The sequence below is a fragment of the Octopus bimaculoides genome, chromosome 14, assembly GCF_001194135.2.
Source record: "Octopus bimaculoides isolate UCB-OBI-ISO-001 chromosome 14, ASM119413v2, whole genome shotgun sequence".
Lineage (NCBI taxonomy): Eukaryota > Metazoa > Mollusca > Cephalopoda > Octopoda > Octopodidae > Octopus > Octopus bimaculoides.
The window spans coordinates 4,736,985-4,745,303 of NC_068994.1; the positions used below are offsets into that span (position 1 = coordinate 4,736,985).

The window sequence follows — 8,319 nt, forward strand, 5'->3', positions numbered from 1 at the left end:
TGCTAAACCGCTAAGTTATGGGGACATAAACAAACCGACACCAGTTGTCAAGTGGTGGTGGGAGACAAACACACACATAAGTATGTACGTACATACACACACTCACACATGCTATTTTTATCTTCTATCCTTTACTTGTTTCACTCATTGGACTGCAGCCATGTGAATAGTTTAATGGTATCGACCACATTCGGATGGTGCTTTTTACGTGTCACTGGCACAGGGAGCCAGTCAGACGGCACTGGTATCGGCCACAACTACAATTTCCATTTGATTGTGATTTGATTTGAATTTTGATTTTTGATTTACTTGACTCAATAAGTTTCCTCAAGCATGGGATGTCACCCGACGATTTAAAGGTACATTTTAAATGGGCTGGTTATGTGACACTGGTGTAGGCTACGGCTGTGGTGTCTCTCCAAGAGAGAGAGGGAAAAATATTAATGACGATATCATTCTTTGGCTGCCTAGTTGGGGTTACTAGTGTGTCTGTATGTATAGGGGTATGCTACATAGGTACGTATACGTGTCTTCGTGTGTTGAAGCATATTTTCTTGTGTCTAGGGAGAGTCATTCTCTTTTAGTGCCTTATAATTTAACACACTCACCTGTTCAGTTTCCACTCATTTACTTTTCAGGAAAAATAAATACGTAAATGAAAGGAAATTGAACAGGTGAGTGTGTTAAATTATAAGGCACTAAAAGAGAATGACTCTCCCCAGACACAACAGAATATATATATATATATATATATATGATTAATGAGAGAGACAGAAGATGGAAGATACGAGAATGTTTATTGATCACTAGAATTGTTTTGACCTATCTAGCATCAGTTCATCATGGGTGGGATACTGGACATCTGGTTCAGGTGTATCTATCGGTGAAGATGTTTGTTTTTATGCCAACATTAAACCAAAGCATTGTTCAATACATTTTAGTGGGATACATACATACCAAACTCTTACAAGGAGTGATTTCAAAGTTTTGGCTTGCCTGCCTTTGTAACAGAGTCTGACAAAGGTAAGATAAGTCAAAACTTCAAAGGTACTGTTAACCTTTACTGAGCGTAAGCTTCATATGTATGTTTGTGTGTGTATGTATATATCATCATCATCATCATCATCGTTTAACGTCCACTTTCCATGCTAGCATGGGTTGGACGATTTGACTGAGGACTGGTGAACCAGATGGCTACACCAGGCTCCAATCTGATCTGGTAGAGTTTCTATAGCTAGATGCCCTTTCTAACGCCAACAACTCCGAGACTGTAGTGGGTGCTTTTACGTGCCACTGGCACGGAGGCCAGTCAGGCAGTACTGGCAACGGCCACGCTCAAAATGGTGTATTTTACGTGCCACCTGCACAGGAGCCAGTTCAGCGGCACTGGCAAATGATCTCACTCGAATGTCTTTTCACGTGCCATATATATATATATTATTATTATTTATTACTTGTATTATATATATATATCCTCCTCCTCATCATCATATTTAACGTCTGTTTTCCATGCTAGCATGGGTTGGATGCCTCGACAGAAAATGGCAAAAGCTAGGGGCTGCACCAAGCTCTATTGTCTGTTTTGGCCTGGTTTCCATGGATGGCTACTCTTCCTAATTACAGGGTGGACTGGATGACGTTTTACCTGGCATCAGCACCAGCAGACTTCTGTCCCTTTCACTAAATTCTACTCAAAAGCAATGGTTTACTCAGTTTTTGTTGGAACTCATTTACAGCAGAATGGAGAGGAGAGATATGAAATGAAGTGCCTTGCTCAAGAACACAATGCACCACTCAGACTGGGAATTAAAACCATGCTCTGATAATATTGAGTGTCATATCCTACTCACAAGGTCACATGAGGTAGATAGACAAATAGATATCAAAATTAGATAGACAGATAGTTAAATTAGATAGATAGATAGATAGATAGATAGATAGATAGATGAGAGAGAGAGAGAGAGAGAGAGGTCGACAGACAGATAAATAGATAGAAAGATAGACAGATAGATAGATATAGAAATTAGATAGACAGATAGTTAAATTAGACAGACAGACAGACAGACAGATAGATAGAGAAACAGACAGATGGATGGTTAGATAGTATCACGACAAACTGCACTATAGAATAAATAACTGTAGGTTAAGCCATGTGGTCAGATAATTTGTAATTCCTGCATTGGTGCCGTGAATGGTATTGGATTTAAAAAAAATCTATCATCAAATATGCTGTTTGTGAATTAATAACATTAGAAACCAGTTAGATAGACATTGTTACTGTTTGGAGAGTCACTATATGTGTTTCCATGGATTCAGCACAAGCCGGTGGTTCCAAGGTGGTTTCAGTTTTTGCAATGAAATACAGTTTGGTTGGTTTTCGTCTGCCTCTGATATATATATATTGTTTTTAAACACAGCATGTTCATAAAAGATGTTTATCTCTGGTTGAAATACAATAAGCATGATATAAAAATGGCTGTGTGATAAGAAGTCCCTAATCCAACCACATGGTTCTGGATGTAGGCCCATAGAGAGGCACCTTGGGCAAGTGTCTCTACTATAGCCCTAGGCCAACCAAAGCTTCATGAATGAATTTGGCAGACGGAGACTGGTAGACCTATAACATGAATGTATGTGTGTGCATTAGTGTCTCCATGTGTTGACATCATGTGACAGCTGTAAACGAGTGTCACCATCACGCAAGCAGTGTCCTTCATCTCCAATCTTCCGTGCGAATATGTCTGGTCACGGAGAAAGGTTACCTTAGATGGGAAACAAGTGGGGGTTGGCAACAGGAAGGGCATCCAGCCTTAAAAAACCTGCCTCATCAAATTCCATCCAATCCGTACGTGTATGGAAATATGGACGTTAAAGGATGATGGTGATGATGATGACGACGATGATGATGATGATATATACTACACTCAAACACATCATTGGAGTTTCCTCAAAGAATGCATCAATGAATGCAGTGCTTAGTTATATTTTTTTATCTTTTACTTGTTTCAGTCATTTGACAGTGGCCATGCTGGGGCACCACCTTGAAGAGTTTTTAGTAGAATGAATTGAGCATAAACGCACCAACACTTATTGTCAAGCAGTGGGAGGGGGGAATAAAAGCAGACACAAAGACACACACACACATATATAAATGATGGGCTTCTTTCAGTTTCCGTCTACTGAATCCAGTCACAAGACTTTGCTCAACACAGGGCTATAGTAGAAGACACTTACTTGTTCAAGGTGCCATGCAGTGGGACTGAACCTGGAACCATGTGGTTGGGAAGCAAACTTCTTATATATAAATGAATGCTAATAACCAAACTGATTTTCATCACAGAAAAGGGGGAAAAAAGGGGACATAGATGCACTATGTCCCCTACTTTAATTAAATGGCTACGATTTTTATAATTACATGTTCTGGTTCAAATACTATGAGTCCCTCCTGATACACATATATATTCATATATATATATATATGCATATTCATATTCATACGTTTACGTACGCATATATATCAAAGAAGCTGGGGCTAGCAACATGAAGGGTGTGGTAATAAGTAAGGGCTCGCAACAGGAAGGACATCTGGATGTGGAAAATCTGTCTCATGCAAGCATGGAAAAGTGGACATCAGAGCAATCATCAGCGTCACCATTATCATTTGACATTCATTTTCCATGCTGACATGGGTTGGACAGTTTGACAGAAGCTGGCAAAGCTAGGAACTGCACCAGATTCCATTATCTGTTTTGGCTTGGAGATCCCTCTTAATGCCACCCACTTTAAAACAGTGATGATATATATACAAAGGGTGCTGAAAAGTTCCTGGCTTTAAAGGTGTTGCAAAACGCCTGGTTGGGGGCTCAACCTTCCAAGTTCTTTTACAGGGCTTAGAAAAACTGAAGGGCCGCTGCAATAAGTGTGAGAATCTGAGAGAGGAATCTGTTGAATAAAATCATTAACTGATCCTCTTGCATTTCTTTTTACTCAAAGCCAGGAACTAACAGCAACCCCTCATATATATGTACACACACACACATATACACAAAATGTCCTCTTTTCCATGCCTACATAGGTCAGATGAAATTTCATTGAAGTAAATTTTCTAGGGCTGGATATTTTCCCTCACCTGTTCCCAATTAAGGTAATATTTCCCTTGAATCCTTCAAGCATGAATAGCGTAATGGCCAGGCATGATTTTACAGATGATTGCAAAAGAACAACGCTAGTCGTACAATAGTAACAGTCATTCCTAACGAGTGTGTGAAGCCAAGACAAGGAGGAACACGCACACGAGCACACATATCTACACACATACACAGCAAGCTTCTTTCAGTTGCCCATCTACTAAATTCCCCCACAAAACTTTGGTTGGGTCAAAGTTGTAGTAGACACCTGCTCAAAGTGCTGCACAGTGAGACTGAACCTGAAACCATGTGGTTGGCAAGTGAACATCTTAACCATTCAGTCATGCACATATATCATCATCATCATTGTTTAACATCCACTTTTCGATGTTTGCATGGATCGGATGGAATTTGTTAAGATGGATTTTCTACATCCAGATGCCCTTTCTCTTGCCAGTCTTCACCTGTTTTCAAGGAGGGTAATATTCTCTCATGGCAAGACATGTTTTCATGGCAGACTGGAAACAAAGGACACTGCCTTTATGACAATAACATTTGTTTATGACCACCGCATGAAGTTTATAAACGATAGGGAAACTTGGAGAGAGTTTGTGGATGGATGAGTGAATTTGATGTTGCTGAGAGGGGTAATTTATCGACCCCAAAAGGATGAAAGGCAAAGTCAACCTCAGCAGAATTTGAACTCAGAACATAAAGACAGACTAAACACTGCTAAGCATTTCGCCCGGTGTGCTAACGGTTCTGCCAGCTCATTGCCTTAGTATTGCCAATACACGCACACAAATCATCATCATTATTCTAACAGCCACTTTTCCATGCTTGCATCGGGGGCAGACAAAACTTGAAGCAGATTTGCTGTGGCCAGAAGCCCTTCCTGTTGTCAAGCTTCACCTATATCCACATAAGCTAACATTTCTGCCTAGTTCTTACAACAGACAGCTCAATTGCCAGACATGTTTGCATGGTAGATTGTAGAGAACAATACTATTTGAACGGTGACTTTGTTTTCATGCAGCCTGCAAATGTCGAGAGAGAGGAAACACAGAAACAGACACTAGCATGCCTGTAGATACACGTACACACGCGTGCATGCACGCACACACACACATTACAAGCTTCTCACGATTTTCATTATCAACCAAATCCATTCCCAAGGCAGTCTCAGGCCATAGTTCAACACACCTACTCACAACACCACACACCTGGACCATGTGGTTTCCAAGTGAATTATTTGGCCAAATAGTCATACCTGTGCTTATTTGAGTGTGTGCATACATATTCATCCATCCATCCATCCATCTATCTATCATATGTATATGTATATGCACACACATACATACAACGGGCTTCTTTCAGTTTCTGTCTACCAAATTCACTCACAAGGCTTTGGTTACCCCACGGTTATAGTAGAAGACACCAGCCCAAAGTGTCATGCAGTGAGACTGAACCTGGAACCATGTGGTTGGGAAGCAATCCTCTTACCACACAACAGCATGTACATATATATATATATATATTCTTTTACTTGTTTCAGTCATTTGACTGTGGCCATACTGGAGCACCACGTTTTCCCTGGATGAGGAAGTGAAACCCTCTTTCATGAGGCAGTGATGATGATAGTCCAGTGACGAGGAAGTGAAAACTGTAGTGAAGAAGTGGCTCAAAGAACAGTCAACAGAATTTTACGGAGCAGGGATACATGCTCTCATTCGAAGGTAGAACATCGCTATTGAGAGAAACGGTGACTATGTTGAGAAGTAGGGATGTGATCCAGAGGACCAGCTTCATTTTGATGTATGATACATGTTCCTGTGTTGGTAATTATAGCTGTCCTAAACAAAATGGCATTACTTTGTGACTCACCCTCGTATGATCCTATATAATTCTTATATGTTCAGACGAAAGTGTAAGTTGATGAAATTGTTCAGATAACTATCGAAACGATCAGAACCTTTAATGAATTTATGTCATACCATCATCTTTATTCCTTTATCTTTTACTTGTTTCAGTCATTTGACTGTGGCCATGCTGGGGCAATGCCTTTGATGGGTTTTAGTTGAACGAATCAACCCAGGACTTACTTTTTAAAGACTAGTACTTATTGGTCACTTATGCTGAACTGTTAAGTTACAGGGACATAAACAAACCAACAGCAGTAGTCAGGCGGTGGTGGTGGTGGACAAACACAGGCACAAAGACACCCACATAAATATATATACACATACACACACGTATATACATAACCGGCTTCTTTCAGTTTCTGTTTACCAAATCCGCTCACAAGGCTTTGGTCAGCCCAGGGTTATATCAGAAGACACTTGGCCATGATGCCACACAATAGGACCGAACCTGGAACCATGTAGTTAGGGAGCAAGCTTCTTACCACGCAACTACGCCTGTGCCAATTTCTGTTTATAAGTGGGAATGGATGCACTCACTGCATGAAAATTGCTGTATAGGTTTCAGCTCTTAATAGTATCCACGTCAAACTTCCTCTATTACAAGACCTGATGGACCTAGAAACATATATAAACCTTATCACTTTGGAGCACCTGTTTCTAATCCTCGCAGCATACCCGAACTCCTGAACTACTCACTTAAAGCAACCACCCTATCTCCTCACAGCAAACTCACTCGTCGTAGAGTTATGAAAATAAGCCATTCAATTCACTGTGTAAAGTGGTTAGAATTAGGAAGGACATAGAGCAACGGACACCATACCAAAATCGAGACACTGGAACAATACGAGGTCCTCCAACCCGTTGGATCCATAAAATCGTCCAAGCCATGCCAGCATGGAAAGTGGATGCAAAACATCTATATCACACACACACGCACACTTCTGAATAGTTTGTGTCTACCAAAGGTATTGCTTAATTTGCTCCATACAAGAAAATGCTTTCCCCAATATGTTTCACACTGACAACGAACCCAGAACCATGTAGTTGCAAAGCGAAATTCTTAACCACACAGCCATGCGTATATCTGTTTGTGTGCGTGTGTGTGTGTTCGTAAGTGTGTATATGTGTGTGCACGCGCGTTATGTTTATATATATTGAAAGAGACAGATAGAGGTAGAAAGAGAGAGGGTGATAGATGTAAGGTGTATGTCTCCTCTATATGTGTGCGTGCTATGCTTATTTGATGTACAACGGAGTTGACAAGGAGAGAGAAAGAGTCAGAGATAGCCTGTGATAGAGAAAGAGAAAGGTAGAGTGAGAGAGAGGGGGAAAGAGAAAGGAGACAGGCGACATCACATACAACATCAACAAAAACCTGCACACATAGGTGTATATGTGTGTGTGTTGTTAGAGAGGGAGGTGGGTTGACATTCTGTCGCCTCTTCTTAACCCCTTTCCCGACGGCAGTGATGTCAGATACAGGAAGAGGACGACGACACCAAGAAGTAGTAGTGGTAGTCATGACGCTGGGGGGAGGGGAGCGAAAACGTGAAGACGAACGAAGAAGCCTTTATGCGGTTAATCAGTCTGCTAGAAATAGTAGCTAAATCTCCCCTTAAATTAATCTATTAACCTCGTTAAAAAGGATCATCGAATCATAGATACGCAATACCTGAGAAATGGACAAAATGCCTTTTTATCATAGGTCTGCTTAGTTAGGGAAGACCTGGGGCTGAACAATAACACATACACACAAGCATATAAACACATTAATACATACACATACAAATGTACGTATATATATATGTGTGTGTGTGTGTGTGTGTAAATATATATATATATATATATATATGCATGTATGTATACAAACACGCATACATATTATATTTAGTACGTATAGACACAAGGGGACAGGGATAAGGTATATATATGATGATCATGCCGTTTTCAAGCACATTAGCAGCTTGGGTGGCGAAAAATTAATGTAGACAAGGCAACGAAACCGGTGAGAGCTCTCAGCATGCCGGAAGCTTACCTCCAAATCTTTAACAACAAACACAATGAGCCAAAGCGGTCACTCGACGCGCTAGAAATAGCAACCAGATCTCACACATCATAACCTTGCTATCTTAGAAGAAAACACCTTTTGGGGCATCTTTTGGATGCAATGGCTAAGAAAATAAAAGAATGGTCACGGTTGGAAAGCCTTCGATCATAGGTCCAGCTCCAAAAGGGCCAACATGTGACTAAACAATACGTATAAAACTACA

At 40.6% G+C, this 8,319-nt stretch overlaps 1 protein-coding gene across 1 annotated transcript in view; it reads right to left on the minus strand.

Moving 5' to 3' along the window:
- The window catches only part of LOC106870062 (zinc finger protein 431), a 29,945-nt gene that overhangs the window by 12,144 nt on the left and 9,482 nt on the right, over positions 1-8,319 (minus strand). The window lies entirely within an intron of this gene.